We start from the raw sequence: 21,996 nt of genomic DNA, 5'->3' as shown, positions 1-21,996 counted from the left end.
AATATGAAACTATATTAAATATAAACCTCTCTTTTTTTCACGGAAATTATTTTGCAGATAGCTTAGAGGGCGTTAGTTATTCAATGCTAACTTAGGTGTAGGTGACTATTTTAACAGATTTATATATTTGTATAGTATACCAGAGTGGTGTCAGAACTGTATCCGAAGTTCAGGTAGGTAGACTTATTTTAGTTCACCTGTTTTATATTTAAACATTTTTTTGAGATAAAAAGAGGGGGCTTCAGTTTTTAGTTTCGTTCAATGTCAGTAATTATTAAATAAAAGAACTGAGGCTGATAGTTTTGTAGAAATGTAAGGTGCTTTCTGTATTTAGTTATAATATTATTTAAAAGGAGGATAGAAGTTGGAAGTTTTACATTATATAAGTTTAGGGCGATTTATTTCTATTTTAAGGTTATATATAAATATTAAGGGTAAACTGCTTTCCAGTAATTGGCTACAGACAATGAAAGGCAGTAGAAGTTGAGACATTGTTCAAGCCCTCAACTCCTAACCCTAACTTGTTCTCAATTGCTGGCGAATTTGACATTGACGTAGGGTTTCGTTTGGTTTCAATTTCGCTCAAAGCTACACGGGGGTTATCTGCGCTAGCCGTCCTTAATTTAGCAGTATAAGACTAGAAAGAAAGCAGCTAGTCATTACCGCCAACGCTTGGGTTACTCGACGTAGGTATTTTGTCTTGTACATTGAATACCCCTCCATCGCTCTTGAATGTGCCATAGACAGCAACCATTAGGATTTAAAGATAACAACATGGACTAGTAATTGTATTACAGTGCTGATTTTGGTCTCATTATAGTGTTGTTTTTGAGGTAAATTATCTGGTTATAACCTGTATAACATATAAACAGAATTGCGAGTTTAGATCCACTAAGATCGTGATTTCAGTATTTTGTTTACGAAGGATTTATAGAACGTTTAAGTCTAAGCATTTTTATGCTCAATAAGTATGCATTGAAAAATTGGACCAGTATTAGAAAAGGGATCTGCGACTGTTTTAAGTCATATTTGTAAATTTGAGCCCACAAGAAAATCTTTATCAGATTTTGCATCAGGTTTATTGTGTCTTTGAAAGAAGAGGTAGTCCTCAATACCCGCGACATTTGGCATTCTTTAAGGCAGAATTAGAGTAAATTAACCTTTGAGACCTTATTTCCATGTTTATTAGCGATATTTTATGAGCTTGCAATACCAAACGTTGGTGGCGTGTGTATCCCCAAATCGATTTTATTACTCATCAGGATCTCCGCAACCTACCTTTAAATTCAGATTGTTTTAGGAAGCATTAGAATAAATTAATCAATGACCCCTTTGGCATTTTCAGATGCATCAACCGAAAGGGTTTGGTCTTCTAAGTCCAGAACGGTAATTAGATCTCAAATTGGTCAAGAGGTGACTGTACTACGAGTTAAAAGTTTGTGCTTGAAAAAGTCCAAGCCATTCCATGAGCCGTTATACTGCGAGTAAAAATGTACACAACACTTATATCAGCCCCATAATTAGTCGTTTCTGATAATTTCGTATCCTATATATCTTCTCGCAGTAATTTTTTGAATGTTTATCTATGACGTTCCAAATGTCGACGCGTATCGTTTAATTACAACTAATTAACCAGTTGTTCCAGCTTCCTTGTTGTAGTTGGTGTTCCGACAAAAGATGTAGCCAGCACTTAAGCGTAGTATCATCTAATTTATTTCCGACGACGAATAATCCGCACGCTTTATGAACTAAGACATTCAAGACTATTATTTTGTCATTTTGTTAATCAAACGTAACAAATGCATTGTTGTTGATATATCGAGAACAGGTAAGGCGACATTGTTTTTCGTTCTTTTTTGGTCTAAACGTTTAACTTGTTTGTTACAACGCCAGGTGACTCAGGCTAAAGCATTGGTTTTTAAACAGCAGTGTCGTTGTAAGTTACTAAGGAAGTCGCGAGAGTTTTATCAAATTAAAAATGATTGAGAACTTAAAAACAGCTTTAAAAAAAATCATTTGACAGAAGGGGTATTGCGCATGCAGCTCAAGGTGAGTTGGTTAGGGTGTGGCCAGTTCAAAAGTTTGAGAATCATTAGGCTAAGGTTTAAATGATATAAAGCGTCGATTACAGAGCTCTCAGATGCCATAATTTTTATATTTTGATGGTCAGTAAAGATCCAGAGACACGGGTCGGAGAAATACGTGAACGAACGCCTCGTTTTTCGTGTAGTTAATTTACTATAAGAAGATTTAAAATATTACAACTTGTAACAAGTGGAATAAAAATGTTTTTTGTTTGTTTTGAATTTCCAGCAAAGCTACGCGAGAGCTATCTGCGCTAGCCGTGCCTAATTTAGCAGTGTTAGACTAGAGGGAAGGCAGCTAGTCATAATCATCCACCGCCAACCTTTGGGCTACTCTTTTACCAACGAATAGTGGTATTAGACGTCACATTATAACGCCACTACGGCTGAAAGGGCGAGCATGTTTGGTGTGATAGATTCGAACCTGCGACCCTCGGATTACGAGTCGAATGCCTTATCCATCTGACCATGGCGGACCGCGAAAAAGAAGGAAAACCCAAGCAAAGAGAGTAGTAAGAATTATTATTCTAGTATTAAAATTATGACTAATATAAAAATTATCACTCCTAACATTCTCGCTATTTAATGTGTATTTGGATCCAACGCCATTAACACCAGTGGATAAAGTATGTAGCTCTAGCTAATTCGTTTTGAATTTCTTCGTTACCTCAGATATTTGGGAAAGAATACATGTCATGCTATTGTATTATGCAGAGCTTGCGGTACACAATAGCTTTGAAACATTACCAGACGTGTCAAGTAAATACTACAATCGTTCTACATGCTCTATATCAGCTTATTAAACACTTAGCAACAACAATGGGGAAATGATTGTCGAAGTTTACTTGTATGTATATATGAAATGAGGATTTTTCGAAAGTAGGTGTCTTTGGCTTGTTGGCGATAAATTCTACAATAAACGGAAAGCACACACTCCACTTGTTTTAAAATAATGTATTTAAAACAAGTCAATTTATATGTATAAATTGTATAAATATTTTTTATTGTGGATATCACAGTTGTATCTCACACTACAAATAGTTCTTCTTGTCAAAGGTTCACACAAGCTGATTAAAGTATTTTAGAATCCAATTAACCAGAGCACTTACTTTTTCTATTTCTACCACAATATTATCAGTGAATAATTCAGTTACGTTATTTCATAGGTTAATTACAGTTGTATCCTGAACCTTGAATAATTGTCTCCTTCTTTTCGTCAAAGTCCGCTCAGGCCGGGTTCAGTTAAATATATTAAACTGTGAAACTCGCTTTAATCTGTAACACAGTGCCACAGACGAGTTAATTTGTCCTCAATAATATCTAACTTCAACGCTAGATGTCCGCACCACGCATGTATTTGACCTACTTACAAATTGTCTCACTTTAGATCCAAAATGGCGTCACGAAAAAAGTTACAATATGAAGCATTAGAGTTGTATTGTGGCAGCTGAAATACTTGGCAGTCAACAGGTTAAAATATCAACAGTTAAGGCTGTTCATAAACACACTGGCTAACTTCACGTTCTTTTTCGCTAACTAATTTTTTTGACTGAACTGCACTTGACATTTCCTAAACTTTACTTCGCTTGACGTCTGCTAATTTGTAGCCATTATTTATACCCTGATCATTGAGGCCTCTGAAATGTTTTCTAAACTACGTCACGCGATTATTTAACAGTTAAGGTAACGAGAAAATTACTAAAGTTCGAATAATGTGACGTCATCAATATTAATGAAGCCTACACAACAATGTAATTGCAAACGCAACTACGATTCGTACAGAGTTACTAACCAAACTTGCCGTAACTGTCGCCTTTAAAATGATTAACTTTTAACTTTCTTGTCATGAAAAACTAAACAATCGTTAAATATTAACTCACAAAATAAATAATAGTGCCCTCACTAAATAGTCTTCTATATCCAACAGTGACGGTTAACCTGTTTCCTTCAAGATTACAATAGATAGCAACATGATGGTACGAGTTTCATGAAGCGAATGGAGATAAATGAAACGTCAGTTAATTAATTCAATTCTGCACTTCAATATCGCGGACATGAATTTCACTCTGACTTGTAAGACGTGTGATTTGTAAATGTATTTCGTATTTATGGCCAAGCTGCTAAAGATATCTGCTGCTGCTCCCTCAGAGGAAAAGGAACTTCTCTGCAACACCCTACAGCCCACCATCAACTCTAAGGAATTCTCTGTCACTCTTATTACTGCTAAAATTTGCCCAGAGGAAAAGGAACTTGTCAGCAACACCGTACAGTCCACCATCAACTCTAAGGAATTCTCTGTCACTCTTATTACAGCTAAAATTGGAGAATGTTTCTCGTGGATTCGAACCCAGCTCACCTGCTCTGCCATATAGAGCCCCACCAGAAAACTAACACGTAATAAGGGCATAAGAAGTTTCAGGACAACCACAGAAAGACAACAATGACAGTCATGTGAACAACATGATAAAGGAGTGCAAGAAACCTTCAAGAAGGTAAAACATCTGATAGGTGTAGGTAAAATACTCGATTGCTCCGCAAAAAGTGTGCGCTTCAAAGGAAAAACGTGTATGTAGTTTGGCAACTCGTATCCCCTACAGAAATGGGTCTTGACCAGCAGAGAAACTATGAAAAGAACCATTACGCGAACTATGGTGCCATTCAAAAATCCGGTGAAGGCCAGCTACGTCTGGACAGGAATGGGTCAGATTACCAATATTTGATTCATCCAGAGGGGAGGAGAAACGGTCGGAAACCAGATAAGTCGTCCACACCTTTTCATCCAAAGACGACAAATTTAAATTCTCTTTGAACTGAAGGAAGACTTAAAAATACCTCTCAGCAACTTGAATGTTCCCCTTTCAATTTAACAACGTGGTACCATGAAGTTTTTTAATATTGTTGACTTGTCCAATGAACATCAGGTTTTGCTTACTCAAGACCGCTATTGTTGCACGTATCGATTTGTAAATTATTTTATTTATTCTATATCTTTTTTTTTTTCATTTGCACACATTTACACTACTGACCTTACCTATGTATCTCTGTATTGAGACTTTAAAACATTTCTTGAGGAAAATCTAGGTAGAACGTTTTAGATTTTGAAGGGGTGTCCAGGTGCTTATAGTAGAGCAGTGTGAGAATTATATTTATCCAATTTGAAGAGCAGGGTTATTGGAAAACTGTATGCAGGGGTTGGTAGGTATTTTACAACCGCGCATTTTTGTGTTTAGTTCTTACTTGTTTCTAACTTCTGATATTAAAAATAAAACAACAACGATAAAAACTAGCAATATAACTATTACAGAAATTAGGCTTTCCTATATACAAATGAACGCCAACAAGTAAATCCAGGACATTGTCTCACCAGAGAAAAAAATTAAGGAAATACATTAGATGTTTTTGTTTATTTCTTAAATTTTACGTTACGAAAAACAATTGTATAATATTACAGGATACATCATGTATACTACCGCACAGGCTACAGCACATGTTACAATATATAATAGCACAATAGTATAGTTTATCACTAGCAGAATCGGTTGGTAATTCATTTCAGTGTTAATTTAGAATCTAATTGTCATATTTTGTTGTTTTGTGTTAACAACGTTTTTTCATGTATTTTGTATTTTCTAAGTATTCGCTGAAAATTTTTAGTCTGCTGTATTTGACAATTGTTTTGTTGAAATAGAACGATTTTTCTTTCTCGTAAGACGCTAATTTTATGCAACGAAGTATCGAATTTTTTGTAACAATGTGTAATTTCTCATCTTGAAAAATGCAAGCTGTAATTACAACATTACCTACCTAATTAGATTCTTATTTGGAAACAGCCCGACATGGTCAGGTGATTAAGGCACTCGACTCGTAATTCTAGAGTCGTGGGTTCGAATCCCCGTCACACCAAACATGCTCGCCCTCTTAGCCGCGGGGGCGTTATAATGTTACAGTCAATCTCGCTATTCGTTGGTAAAAGAGAAGCCCAAGATTTGGCGGTGGGTGGTGATGACTAGCTGTCCTCCCTCTAGTCTTATACTGCTGAATTAGGGACGGCTAGCGCAGATGGCCCTCGTGTAGCTTTGCGCAAAATCCTAAAACTCGCTTGGAAACAAACACTCTTTTGAAGTAATTTTCCTGACGTAATTAAGTTCTTAATTTGAAACACACAAACCTAAAATTGCGGACAAACAAACTGTTATGATGTTTACTAAAAAGTAATAAAAATAAATAAAAAGGTAGATTGTAAAAAAATGTGTGAGACATTGTCCCGTTGTCCTCTTTCAGTAAGCTGCTATGGTATTCCAGCCGGTGAGAAGAGTACCATGAATTATATAAGAATGACACTTTAACGTAGTTTAATTTTATCACTTTCGCCTTAACCTTTACTAATAACTATAAGTATTTTCCTTTTATGAATCCTCTCTAGCCAATATTTGCCAGTCGACTTTGTTTGTTTTTTTCACTTACAATATTAAATTGGTAGCCTTCGAGGACACGCTGGTGGTGTGAAAAAGATGATTTCTAAACACTGCAATAAAAAGTCATGATTTATTGTCGTTTATATCAAAATAATTCGATTAAGTTAGGTCTCGTTGTGTGTGGCTTTTCGAAATATGTCCAATGATTAGAGGGAAAGATGAATCGTCCATCAAAGCCAACCACGTGCTAAGCGAAACGCTGCCGCATATGACGTGCTTTGAACGACGAATGGAACATATAGAAGGTATGTTCGGATATCTGTGTTTATCTGTCCTTTGTGAGAGAAACTCTTGTACTGTGGGTCATTCGATGTCAAATCATCCAGATTTTGAAACATTTTCCAGGTGACCCCTCAGAATGCCTTGAAAAAATTCACATGTGCTCAATTTTTTTTCTAATGTCCTATAACACATCAGTTGACAAATCAGCAATTGTTGTAATTAAAAGTCTATTGGATCTCCCGTAAAAAGATTTAGCTGCTTGCAACTTTTTATGATTTAACTAAAAATAGCCCTACTTCAGGCCACAGTTTGACCATGTCATCAGTTATTCAGCCTTTTCAGATTTTTACTATATATTCTTACATCTCTGAATATGATCTACAAAAAATTTTTAAAGTATCCTCCGACCATACGTTTTTTATTTTTTTAAAAATTCAGTTCAGGTGTGTTACTGTGTGCAAATATATCCATACAATTTTGAAAAATACTTGTCAGAATTTTATGAATCCCACTGAAATATTCTAACCAGTCTTTCACAATGTTAAATAATGAAGTTATAAGAAACAAGAAAGAATTAATTCATTTCTGAACAAGTTTATTAGTATAACTAGTTAAATGGCAATGCAAATATATTGTGTATGCATTACAGTCATGCAGGTATGGCCGAGTTTAAGATTCATAATAAAATAAATACAAAGGTAAATCAGACACAAAAAGCACAGTGCTACAACAGGGGATAACTGAGAAAGATTATAGTCACACCAAACTGCAATAATCGTGACGATGAAATGTTTCAAAAAAACTGCTTTGGTGATAAATTAGCCTTAACAACATCAAATAAACATTGCTTTGTTCAGACAGCTTCAATAAATTTCTGAAATTCGAGTTTGAGTATGTTGAGATTATTTTGAATTAGAACATAGTAGCAAGCACTGGTGCCTTGCATGGTAGGTGCACTTATCAGACAATAAATATGTTGGAATGGAATCCAGCTTTCATCTTTATGTGACCTTGCAGGCCATGAGAACAGTTCGTTTCTTGATTTCTTCATAAATGACACCAACACATCGGAATGTTCATCTGATCCATCTTTTATGTTTCCCACATACCATTCATGATCGTATATGCATGTGACATATTTCCCTGACTGATAATTGTCATTGTTATCATCAGACCCTATTTGAGCTGCTGCAGCATCACTTTCACTGCTACTACCAACAGTTACAACGTGTACACATCATCTGATAACCTTCTCAAATACAATTAGTTGGTAGAGTGGGGAATAAAGCTATGATGTGACCTAATACCTGCCACAGTTTTGTGTTTTACATAGCACTCAAGTAGATCAAACTTTACACAATTCTGCAGGACTGATTCACGATTGACAAGAAAGAACTGAATGCCCTGAATGTGGTCCTTTGCCCAATGTTACATATCAGAGACACTTACAATTTGATAATTTATTATTTTGCACAACCTTGAAGACCATGTTCAGAGATGTAAAAATATATGATAAAGGCTGGTTAGAATATTTCAATGGGATTCATAAATTATTTCAAAGTTGTATGGATATATTTGCACACAGTAACACACCTGAATTGAGGTTTGTTTGTTTTTTCAAGTAAACAACGTATGGTCAGAGGATACTTTAAAAAATTATAACTCAAAAAGTAGATTAAACACCATCCTGATTTTTTTTTTTTTTTGTAGATCATATTCAGAGATGTAAGAATATATGGTAAAAATCTGAAAAGACTGAATAACTGGTGACATGGTCAAACTGTGGCCTGAAGTAGAACATGCAACTAAATTTTTTTACAGATTTAATAGACTTCTAATTACAACAATTACCGATTTATCAGCTGTTATGTTATAGGAATTTTGAAAACAAAATTCAACTTTGTATCTATTAAGTCTTAGAGCTATGGCTTATTAAATAAACCAATGTTTGTTTTTACGATTTTGGGTTTTCAGGTGATTTTACTGCCTCACTATAAAACTCCAAAGAGAGATAAACTTGGTTTGAGACCATTTTTGAATTCTGTGAGATTAATGCAGTCAGTGTAGCAAATTTTTGCCTTCTACCACCATTACTCTTGCAGCTTTAAGCAGCCAAAGTTGCCCGAAAATGAATTCGCAAAAAAAAAAAAAAAATACAGGGCTGTAAATCAGAAACTATTAGAGATATTGATCTAATCTTTGGCAATTTGTCATTATATGGGTAGATGAGCACGTGTGAATTTTTCAAGGTATTTTGTGGGGGTCACCTGCAGTCCCCTGGATGATTTGACATGGAATGACCCCTGTTCTGTATAACAGAAAGGGTAAGTATAGAGTCGTGAGAGTTTAAATACAATTGTTTGTTTTGAATTTCGCGCAAAGCTGCACGAGGCCTATCTGCGGTAGTCATCCCTAATTTAGCAGTGTGAGACTAGAGGGAAGGCAGCTAGTCATCACCACCCACCGTCAACTCTTTCCTTTTACCAACGAAAAGTGGGATCGACCGTCACATTATAACGCCCCCATGGCTGAAAGGGCGAGCATATTTGATGCGACGAGGAATCGAACCCGCGACCCTCGGATTACGAGTCAAGTGTCTTAACCACCTGGTCGTGCTGGACCTTAACGCCCTACCACTGAGCTACACTCTATTTTTAATTAAAATTGAACGAGTATTTGAAACATGTTCAGAGATATGACAGCTCGAATTATTATGGACAGATGACAAAAGTAACTATGAAAGTTTTAACTTTTTATTTTCGTCTCTACTTTAATATTGAAAGTTGTAGACGTTGTTTTCAATTCCAAACTTCGAGCTTTAGCCAAAGACTGAAGTCGAAGGAATTGTTACCAATCGCGTTCGTATTCAAAAAACAACTTTTTTTTAACAAATAAGTAAATAAATAAATGCAGTATTAATATAAACATAAAGTATTTCCTTGCAAGTTGTAACATTCTTGTCTGCTATTCACCCTGAACTGATAGTAGTTAATGTGATACTTCGCTATAAAATGAGCTTTAGGTGCGACGGTAATTCGCGACTCTTATATTGCGAGTCAAACGCCCCTAACCACTTGGGCATGTCTGGCCAATTGGGTTAAGTAAACACTGTTCTCCTTATTATTCTAGATTCTAGAATCATTGGTTTCATATCTATTAGAAAAAAAAATCTTCATTCTATTTTTATTTCTTTCATGTATCATGAGCCCTCATTTTTCTGAAATTTACTGTGTTTAAGACAATTTTTCATAATTTATATAAATCAATTAGCTTAACATCTTTTGCTTTTTAGTCAGTCACCAGATGTCACCCTAATTTTACTTAAAACACTTAAGTATAGTTTTTCTTTCTTTCTTTTTTAAACCATTCTTATATTAAAATATCCCTAACACCTTTATAATACACCTTTTTAACATTTTTTAATACATAACGGTTTTGTCACCGGCCACATTGTACCGGAAATGGAACACCCAACGGTACATGGAAAAAAATACACTAAGTATTTCCTGGAAGACTAGTAGACCTTCATTACGTCTCTCAACTCCCTTGATGTATCATTCATTCGATTACACCACCATTAACAGCTCTCCCCAGATGAAAAAAGATCCGCCTTTCGAAAGTGCTTGGATTCTAGGGTTCTTTGTTGTCATGTAGGTTCAGTAAGTCTGTGTATAAATGATATCATGAAGTCTTGTAACTAAAATACAAAGCTAAAAGCAACAACCCAAACATACTAATCGGATTGGAGGAATGTTAGTTGAAAGTGTTAAAATTCATAATTATACTATAAATTTCCATAGCAATTCTACGCAATGTTAGAAATTTTGTATACAAAGAACACAAAATATAGTATTACTATATACTGCTACTATACAACGAATTGTTATGTTATGCTTTTATTATTGTTCTTAAGAGGGACAAATGACCAATACTCCACCTCAAAAATGGAATGAAGTTCAACTTTTGTACAGATATCATTCACCCAACGTGGCCTCAAAATAGGTCCACTTAGAAGTTATTTTTAATTTAGCTCTACTCGTCTTAATAAACCAATGAAGTTAGGATTAAGGCCTAATGTCCTTAAGCCTTCTCGTAGTGGCACGAGTTTGAATATCTCTTGGTATATTTTTTTATTCTCCTCAACATTATGTCTTTTTTTTTTGTCTTTTTTTAGAGCAAAGTCACATTAGAATATCCCCTTGTCCGTCGGGGACAATCAAACGCCCAATTTTGGCATTATCAGTTCATCAACTTACTGTTATCCAACAAGTGGACGAATAACGATTGTCCTAATTTAGTGTTTTTTTAGTGGCAAACGCGTCAATGATATTAACACTAAAACGGTTTGTGGACACTTTAAAATACCTTCATGTTTTGCAGTTAAAAACGTTTCGGACTGATATTTATTTTTGAGCTACACAAAATATGTTCTCTAATTCCTGTGTCGTGACCCCGTTGCCCTAGTGAACTTAAACATTTCTACGTTTGTGAAATTAAGCAATTGAATGGTCGTTGAATCAAAATCCACAAACATCCAAAACGTTAAACACCATAAGAATCTCCACTATAACTATATAATCTATATTTACACTACAAAAATAGCATGTTCAGTTGAACCCCTACCCCTACGTTCGTGTGTGATGACGAATTACAAGTACTTAAATTAGTATCTCCAAGAAATTGAGGAGATTTGTGGAACCCTTCCCTCAGAGCTACAGCTAACACTCTGACAGAAACGAGGTGCTCAGGAGTTTTGTGGAACCATTACCTCAGAGCTACAGCTAACACTCTGACAAGAACGAGGTGCTCAGGAAATTTGTGGAACCCTTCCCTCAGAGCTACAGCTAACACTCTGACAGGAACGAGGTGCTCAGGAGATTTGTGGAACCATTACCTCAGAGCTACAGCTAACACTCTGACAGGAACGAGGTGCTCAGGAGATTTGTGGAACCCTTCCCTCAGAGCTACAGCTAACACTCTGACAGGAACGAGGTGCTCAGGAGATTTGTGGAACCATTACCTCAGAGCTACAGCTAACACTGACAGAAACAAGGTGCTCAGGAGATTTGTGGAAATCTTGGTACCAACTTATCGGTTCGAGTGTCGATACAGTTTACGGTTGTTGAACTTGTGACACACTGTTTTGTTTTGCATATCTTCCTTGAATAATTTCATTTGTCAAAAAACGAGTTCGTAATTTGACCTTTTCATTTCTTGATTTTAGTGACTCGAAATGAACCTGAAAATACTGACCTACAGTTTGGCCCTAGAAGAATTTTTTTTACTGCTTTAAACTGTTTCGAGAGTAGTTTATTATTTTGCATATATATATATAGTGCTTGTGGACTTTTGATTTTGTTTTACTAACACTTATATTTTGCTTTCGTTTTTCGTCGAGCGGGGCCGAGTTGTCAGCGTGCTGTAGGTGTATCATAATAGTGATGGTCAAATGCTACTGTTCGGCTAGGTAGATGTAGCCTAAAGCTGGCTGTGGGCGAGTTCATTCTCTTTAATATATCAGTTCAAAATTTGGAAGGGGGTGTATAATTAGTCCTTGTGTTGCTTTGAGCGACAATTCTGGCCTGGTGATTCCGGGTGCTGGACTCGTAACCTGCAGGTCGCGTTCGAACATATTTGCCCCTTTCATTCGTGGGGGCGTTACAATATGACAGTTATTCTCACTATTTGTTAATAAAAGAGTGGCCCAGAACTTGACGGTAGATGGAGTTGACTAGCTGCCTTCCCTCTGGTCTTAAACTGCAAAATTAGGGACGGCTAGCACAGATAGCCCTCGAGTAGCTTTGTGCGAAATTCAAAAAAACAAACCCTCTAGTCTTACACTGATAAATTAGGGACGGCTAGCGCAGATAGCCCGCATGTATCTTTGCGCGAAATTCAAAACAAACTGTCCACCACGGTGATCGAACTGTTTTAAGTTTGTGTATTATCGACAATTTGTCTTTCTTTAGTCTGACAATTCTTCGTATTAGGAGTGATTGTATTAATTGCTTTGCATAACAATATCTATTAAAACTAAACTCTTGGTCTTCGGTTCATGTTGTTTTTACGTTTTATGGAGTTAGAACATCCTTTCTTTTTTGTCCAACTGTTTGTAAAGACCAAAGAAACCTTTGTGAGTTAAAATATACCTCGTACAAAACAAATACTGTAGATCAAGCTAATTTCTAGTACGTTATGTCGAGGGAAGATCTCTGTAGTTAAAAAATTGTACTCGTTGTTACGCGAAACATTTAAACGTCCTGAAACAAACCGCACAAAAAACCAAACACTAGCCTTTGTTTTGTCTATCACGTGGAGTTGCAAATTGAACCACCTGCACAGCATCCATCGCATAAATCGAATTCCGGGTTTTACTGTTGTAAGCCTTAAAGTTAAAACTTACCCCCACCAGGAGACAAGTGGCAGTGAAGGCTTGCTTTCGGATTCGTATCATATAGAAGTTTAGTTAATTGTTATTTTTGATGCTTGAGATGACATGGAGTGCACCTATAATGAAAACTCCATATTTGAAATTATTATGTCTTAAAAATATCCAAGTTCTAAGGTGGATTAAATTTTACCGAGGGCATATTAAGTATCACAAGTTTTATTTAGGAAACCTTCTGGACATTGTACAGGGTGGCCCGTATCCATCCATATATCTTATGTATCCAACGTATCTGTGTGCTGTCCCTCATTCTCGGTTCGGCATGGCCAAGCGTGTTAAGGCGTTCGACTTGTAATCTGAGGGTCGCGGGTTCGAATCTCGGTCGCACCAAACATGCCTGTCCTTTCAGCCGTGTGGGCGTTATAATGTGACGGTAAATCCCACTATTCGTTGGTAAAAGAGTAGCCCAAGAGTTGGCGGTGGGTGGTGATGACTAGCTGCCTTCCCTCTAGTCTTACACCCTAAATTAGGGACGGCTAGCGCAGATAGCCCTCGCGTAGGTTTGCGCGAAATTCAAAACAAACTTCCTCATTCTCGCTGTACTCATGTACCCACGTACTTGTCACAATACGTTTTTCAAGTGTAAATGAACTTGCATCGGCCATATTTCTCTGACAAAAAAAAAGAAACAAATTGATAAAACATGCGTAATTAAATATAATATAACATTACATATGGATGGGTAGAGACTTACGGGCCACCCTGTACATCAACACCCTAGATGATACATATTGTCTTTGATGTTTGCTTATTGAAACCATTTTCTTTATAAGTACCACGTGATTTCAATTAGAAGCAAGTTTAACTTTGAATTTGGGTAAAATTTATTGTCGGTTGTAAACGGCTTAAACTTGTTTCACTATCCTAATCATCTTAATTTATTGTCGAAAACACTCGCAGGGGAATGTGTAGCAAAGGATACACGTAGTTTGTGAGATACAATAAATACACGTTGGTTTTCAAGCGCCACAGAACACCATTTATTTGCTAGCAGTAGTTTCACGAGTTACAATGTTCTCGAACAGCTTAAATTAGTCGAGTGTGCATACTGAGAATCACGACAATCGAATTATAAGTCTATGTATCTCAAGACGGCTGGTGTAGGTATTAAAACTTTTATTAAAATAAGACAGAGAAAAATGTTAACTTTTGTTAACCTGAAGATGACCTAAGAAGGTCGAAACGTGGTTTTCTACTTTATTTTAAAAGTTTTAATACTCATATCGGCCTTATTGAGATACATTGTTACTTCAAGTGGGTTTCTCGTCATCACGAAATTATAAGTCTATAAAATTAATTAAAGGCTTGCAAATTTAAACTTCCGAAAAGTTATTTTGGTATTAGTAACGAGTTTTCCATAATAATATTTTTTTTCCTATCGGGTAGAGAGTTTTCTTTTTTTACAAATCAGAAGGTAAAAAGAAAACAAACTCGGATACAATCATTCCCGTACCTGTTTATACTCTTGTTCGTAAAACGTGCCTCGTAACTGTCAGTTGCAAATTATTTATTAACCTGAAGATGACTTAGGAAAGTCGAAACGTTGTTCTGTACCTTAATTTTAACTAGTTTTAATGCCCATACCAGCTGTCTTTAGAATACAGGTCTAATTATTATTCCGTTTACCACAATGAACATTGTTTTATGTTTCGGTTCCAGAACGTTCAGTGACACTTATGTCGCTATTGGTCTTGAGAAATCTACATTCAGTGGTTGTCAACGTTTTAAATAAAACAGAATGAAACCCGATTTCAAAGAAAATAATTCACTTATGTTAAACTACATATGACGTTTTGTGAAAAATCTGTACGTGATGGAGAAAAATGGAAATTATTTTCGTATTCAGCGTACATGAATTACCGTATAACATGTAAACGTTTTAAAACAAAATCATCGGTTTTATTGTTTATTTTAGGAGGAAGTTTTACCGAACAGACCTGGGATAAATAGTTTTTTGTTTGTTTTTTTCGTTTAAAGATAAAAGCAACGGACAATCTGCACTCTATCCGCAGCGGCAATTGAAACCCCAGATTTTAGCGCTGTAACTCCGCTGATCCATCTCCAGACGACCTGACCAATTGGTTAGAAGTGTTTGTTTTTTAATTTCGCGCAAAGCTACTCGAGGGCTATCTGCGCTAGCTGTCCCTAATTTAGCAGTGTAAGACTAGAGGGAAGGCAGCTAGTCATCACCACCCACCGCCAACTCTTGGGCTACTCTTTTACCAACGAATAGTGGGATTGACCGTAACATTATAACGCCCCACGGCTGAAAGGGCGAGCGTGTTTGGTGTAGTAGGGATTCGAACTCGCGGCTCTTAGATTGCGAGTCGAGTGCCTTAACCACCTGGCCATGCCGGGCCAGACTGGAAGTGTAACATGACACAATGTAATTAATCTTTTTCAAATATAGATGTCTTTAACACAATACCTCGCGGGAAAATATGATTCGTAAGTGACACACAGTTAGAATATGGTGATATACGAAGTTTCGAAGGCTATTCTGTTTGTAAGTTCTTTGAAAACTAAAATTGTACAAACTACATGGCTGAAAATAAACGTGACTAGACTTATATGGAATGAGGAAGAGCTACGTTAAATTATTTCTGCGATGCAATATAAAAGTCATAAATTCTACGTTACGAAGAGCCCTCAATTATTTAAACCTCACTGGAGTATATGCACACCCTATCGGGAAAAAAAAGCAACAAAACTAACCACTAGCGATTGATTATTGGACTGGCCGAAGAACCATCACCACCTCGTGTACTTGTGTTCTCGTTGCTATGGAAACGAAATTGATTTCCCCAAAACATCATCAGTAAGTATTACTTTTAAACTGATTGTGAAAGTCCAAACAAGGAACTACTAGGCTTGGTGTACGTCTAAGCTACGCAAGTTTTCAGGTGCTAAAATTCGAGTATCGTTTCTCGTGATGGATACAGCGTGAATAGTCTGTCGTGTAGCTTTGCTCTGAAACAATGTATTTGTTCTTGTTATCTACAGAGGCTAGAGTGATACTCATCTTTGAGAATTCTAAACACTTAATAGAGTTATTTATTATAGTGACACTAATCTCTGTTCATTACTTCTTCATGCTGGAAGATTATCTTAGTTCGTGTTTGTTTGTTTGTTTTTTACAGAACTTTAACATTCAACGTCCTGAGATTAGAACTTTAAAATTATACCTTTCAAATTTTTCTTTGAAAATTAAACAGTTTGTTGGGAAATTGGTTTTCATTTAAAATTGATGTTGATTTGCAAAATCAGTCGGCCAATATATATTTATTGTCGAAACTAAAGCAACTCCTCAGACTATCCGATACACTAATACGGTTCTTGTACGTGTGTGTGTGTGTGTGTATATATATATATAAGTATTGTTGTCCGCTGTTAAGTCAGAAATACATCTTTATTACACGCCATGATAGTTGAGAGTCAGGGTGTAGCGGTTAAATCAGCGGCCGAGTTGCCGGTATCGGTACGCCATTTGAGCAATTTTGTTTAGCAACGTGTAACTTAGTTTTATGAAAGTTTATTTATTAATCGGAAATGTACCTATCATTCATAACTGCCCCACAGTGGTTCAGCATTAAGTTTGAAAGCTTATAACTCTAAAAACCAGGTTTACATATTCGTGGTGAGCGCAGCACAGATGCTCCATTATTTAGCTTCGCTCTTGACAACAAACAAACAAAACGTCATAAGAAGTGGCACTATTTCGTGATTATACGATATATTACCTGAAGTCAGCGTACTCGATATAAAAATGAATAATCGGATTTGTCTGTACATGTGATTTTCCTTTGGTCTTTTTCAATCGTAACTAATCGTGTTCTCTGTATCAACTTTATTAATGACATTTTTGTTTGTTGCGTTTTACGCAGTTATTGAAGGGCTATTTGCGCCAGCTGTCCCTAACTTAGAAGTGATAATCAACATCAACTACCAGTTGGGCTACTCTTTGAGAGCGAATAGCGGGATTAACCGTTATACCATAACACTCCCCAAGAATGAAGGAACGGGCAGATTTCTATCCCGCAACTCGCTGATAGCGGATCAACCTCTCTAATAGCTAGGCCTAACATTCAACCCTTATTCGTCTTATTATACTATATCCCAGTTACACAGTTCATGCTGTGATTCATTAAGCCCATATACACAACCGTTTTTTTTTTTTTTTATAACTGTTACACCAGAATGGCGTTAAGTTACAGATTTTTGTGACAGCTTCAGTTAAGGGCTAACTGTAAATAAATATGGGTATTAATAATTTACATAGATCAAAATGTATCTCGGTGAAACCAGGAACCCTTAAAATGACTTATGGTTTTATTATATAGCATAATAGACATTTTGAGATACAAATAAATCCACTGTGAACTCTGCCTGATCACGGGTTCTAAGAAAATTTTTTTTTTCTTTGGTGTTAAAATTGTTCATCTTCAGATTATGAGAGTTTTTTTAAAAATAAATCGTTAGACTTTTAGTTGCAAAAAGTAAACGAAGCGAGTCTTTCTGTGAGAGTTTTGGCAGTTACCTGTACTGTTTTGTTGCACTTTTAGCTGCACACTCTTCACGCGCTCTCAAGCATCCCTTGATTTTTCGATCCCAACGAGATTCAAGAACCCTTATTATAAGCCACACCACAAATACTTCAGCACACTCGCGCGCTCTGAAAGTGGAAGGTATGAGCGACCCTTTACATCAGCGGTTCTTTCGCACGAATAACAACAGCTTGTGCCTGAGAGTTCGGATAAACCCCGCAGCTTTCATCGAGCATGTCAGTCCGCGCGCGCACAATAAACACAATCTCGTTTCTCTGACCGCGTGAAGAATACTTCAAGTGTGGTAGTTAGATAACAACGTAAACTAACCGAAGGAATGAGGCGTACCTTTTCTTATTAAATATCCGCTCCTAATCTACATTAAATAAAATAACCAGTTACTGTGGTACTTGAATTTATGGTTCACATTAATTGTATAATATTATTTATTTTATTAGTTGCCCACTGCCTTGGACAAGGTCAGTGGTGTAACTGCGAAAGAAGCCCAGCTGCATACAAAAGTAGGAATAACTAGACAGTGAAGGTAGACTTTTATATGTAATCTATATAAATAAACGTAAATGTGTGCGTCTATCCCTTACACGTTTCCACACTTCTTGGTTAATCAGCACTAAACTTAACGCGGTAATACAGGATGACATTACAAAAGGTCACGAGGGGGTTAGATCCCCATCAAATTTCGTATCTAATTTCGGAAATTAAATCAGCACAACTTGATATAATTCTTGAAAACAGCATCTCTTTCTTTTCAGTGGGCTAGAAACCAGGTTTCGATAACCGTGATCGGCTGAGCACGTGTAGCCAGCCTATTGGGTAGCTATATATGCTTAACTTCAAACAAACACTTTTCAGCAATTGTACCTTTATGTATTTTAATTGTAATTTTAATGATTATTATGTTAAGAAATAGAGTCCAATTTCCTAACCCTGTTAAGCACAAGCTTTTATTTTACCCATCTAACCAGACAATAACAAAACAGAAGTAATTTCTTACATAGAACAAGAAACATAAACATCAAACAATATACAAAGTGATATCACATTGTCATGAATACAGTGAACCGTATATCAAGTGGTGTATTTATACAAGTATTTAGCAACATAAAGCACTGATATTAACTACGTACCCTATTTAACTGGTGTTTTTCTGTAAAGTATTTCAAAAGCTCGTGATAAATTATCGAACCTGTCTTTCATTAGCAGAAGTAATCGTCTTCCGGACAGGTATAACTGCTAGATATGACGGAAGGCAATTGAGCCTTCGGATATTCTCTGGAATTGTCTTGCAGCCATACAACAATGTACTTGTACTTGATATTTATTAATTTGTTTGTTTGTTTCTGAATTTCGAGCATAGCTACACGCGGGCTATCTGCACTAGCCGCTCCTAACTTAACAGTGTAAGACTAGAGGCAAGGCAGCTAGTCATCACCACCCACCGCCAACTTTTGGGTTACTCTTTTACCAATGAGTAGTGGGATTGACCGTAACTTTATAACGTCCCCACAGCTGAAAGGGCGAGCATGTTTGGTGCGGCGGGGAATCGAAGCCGCGACCCTCAGATTACGAATCGAACACCTTAACCCACCTGGTCATGCCGGGCCATTTATTAACGTTCAGCATTTACGAGAAATAGGATTTTATTGAAATTTTAGTTTAAAAATGAGTTATAAGAGTAATTTTATTGAAGTATTTATTTGTAGACACTGTTATCAATGAAAGTGTCTTGCTTTTATGTTTCAACACTCGAGAGATTTTCACTAAAGAAAAACATTGTTAGCTTGTTTTATAGTTGAAACGCACTCCGTTGTTGTGTTTTGTTTGTAATTTTTATTGGTTAAATCTGACAAATAGTTTTTGTGGAAATTTCAACCGATATGTTTATTGCTCTGCTATAAAAACCGTTGTTATAAAAATATTACTTAGTTATGACTGGTGATGATCGGTTTGGTAGTTTCTAAGATACAAGTTTTGGATGTATACATCGCAAACTTCATTGTGATATCTTGCTATGTTGAGTGGTTTTAATTTGTCAGTTTGCTGTCCGAGTAATTCGTTTTGTGACGTTTATTCATGTACAGTTCTCCGGCGGATCAGCGGTAAGCTTAAGGGATTATAGGGCTCGATTCCTGGGGTAGGCACAGTGTAGATAGTCCACTCTGCAGCGTTTGCTTAACAAACGTTTTGTTTGTGTCCAAACTACTACTGAGCTCCATCTATTGAGCGAGTCTAAACAAGTCTGAAGGATAAACATTCAGCAGTTATCCCCGCCCATTCTGGTAGATACGTTATCAGTATCTGTGAAAACTATGTACACTATGTAAGGGTATCAGTTAACGAAGCACTTACTGCATAAAGGACAATGTTAAATAATGTACCCTTTCTCGTTTTTGTATCTTTTGTTATTAAATCCTTACTTACCGTATTAACCCTTAAACAACAGGAATGTTGTAGGTGGCAGCAGCATCTGATGATGGCCACCGTCTAAGGATTAAATAGTAATTGTTTGCTGGTCTTTATGAAAGAGGCATGGCATGGCCGGTTGGTTATGACACTCGACTCGTAATCTGAGGATCGCGGGTTCGAATCCTCGTCACATCAAACACGCTTGCCCTGTCAGCTGCGAGGACAGGGTAATGTGACTGTCAACCCCACTATTCGTTAGTAAGAGTAGTCCAAGAGTTGACGGTGGGTGGTGATGAATAATTGCCTTCCATCTAGTCTTATACTACTGAATTAGGGACAGCCAGCGCAGATAGCCCTCATGTAGTTTTGCGTAAAATTCAAACAAACCAAACTTGAAGGAACAAATAAACAAACTAAAAACAGAAAGCTTTTCGTTCTTAGGTCCCGGGCTGTATTGGCTCTGAGTTGAAATTCGAAGAACTTATGAAAGAAGGAAAAATGTATAAGAATCTGTCAACCACTTTATATCTGCTATATTCAGTACCGACGAGGCCTTTCGCGTAATGGTAGTGCTAGTCAGTCCAGCTGTATGAAACTTGGTAATGGGTAAAACACTGTTTGTATTACCACCTTGAATAAACTATGGTTTTGGTGATAACTGGAGGAAACGTGAATTGTATTAGTTTAATATAAGAAACGCACACGTTTATGTGTATCGGTGTTGTTTTTTAAAAAATACGTAAAATATGTTAATAAAGGTTAAGTAATAACCGTTCCATACTGTAAACTAGGACTAAATAACACTTTTAGTGAACAGTATACATTAAGAATGGTCAATAATTCTAGTATACATCATGGCATAGTTAGGTGATAGTCCTAACTTGTAGTATACGGTATACCGAAACTACGATCCCATGGTTGCACATCGAATTTATGAAATCACGATTTACTAAGAGAGTAACGAATAAACTGAAATGTTAAGACATTATGAAACTAATGTAGTAACATATATAAATCCTAAATTGAATTATATAAATTCGTTGTGGACCTAGCATCGTTGCCAGTTGATCTCCAGTTGGATTGACGTAAAATGGAAGTAAGGAAATAAGTGTCCCTGGATCATCATTTCAAACTACCAGACATTCACCAGATTCTTTAAACGAAGCAGTATCTTCACATGAGAGTAATTTGTAAGATTTTCTTTAACTTTCCACATTTAAATGTTTTCTTAAAACTAGAATCAAGCTGTAAAATATGGTAAAGTACGTATATGATACACTAGTTTCACGTGATTAAAAAAACACTACTTTTAACGGAAGGTGGTCCGCTAATACTGGTTAACACAGTTTGGGAATCCCTGTTGTAAAGGAATAATACAAAAGAGCAATGGTATAAAATAACATATCGGTCATAGAGGAACAACAGAGAAGAACCACTGCACAAGGCACGGTAGCCATAGAGGAACAACAGAGAAGAACCACTGCACAAGGCACGGTAGCCATAGAGGAACAACAGAGAAGAACCACTGCACAAGGCACGGTAGCCATAGAGGAACAACAGAGAAGAACCACTGCACAAGGCACGGTAGCCATAGAGGGAACAACAGAGAAGAACCACTGCACAAGGCACGGTGGCCATGGAGGAACAACAGAGAAGAACCACTGCACAAGGCACGGTAGCCATAGAGGAACAACAGAGAAGAACCACTGCACAAGGCACGGTAGCCATAGAGGAACAACAGAGAAGAACCACTGCACAAGGCACGGTAGCCATAGAGGAACAACAGAGAAGAACCA

The 21,996-nt window shown here is 36.7% G+C and overlaps 1 long non-coding RNA gene across 1 annotated transcript; it reads left to right on the top strand.

The window, feature by feature from the left end:
* The first annotated feature begins 1,434 nt into the window (after positions 1 to 1,434).
* On the top strand, positions 1,435 to 20,858 carry LOC143246036 (uncharacterized). Its single transcript, XR_013025733.1, has 2 exons — positions 1,435 to 1,828; positions 20,642 to 20,858. It is a non-coding gene; the product is annotated as an uncharacterized LOC143246036 (long non-coding RNA).
* Positions 20,859 to 21,996: the final 1,138 nt, after the last annotated feature.

This window comes from Tachypleus tridentatus, chromosome 3 (assembly GCF_004210375.1).
Source record: "Tachypleus tridentatus isolate NWPU-2018 chromosome 3, ASM421037v1, whole genome shotgun sequence".
Taxonomy (NCBI): Eukaryota; Metazoa; Arthropoda; class Merostomata; order Xiphosura; family Limulidae; genus Tachypleus; species Tachypleus tridentatus.
This window is presented reverse-complemented; position numbering and strand designations above follow the sequence as displayed.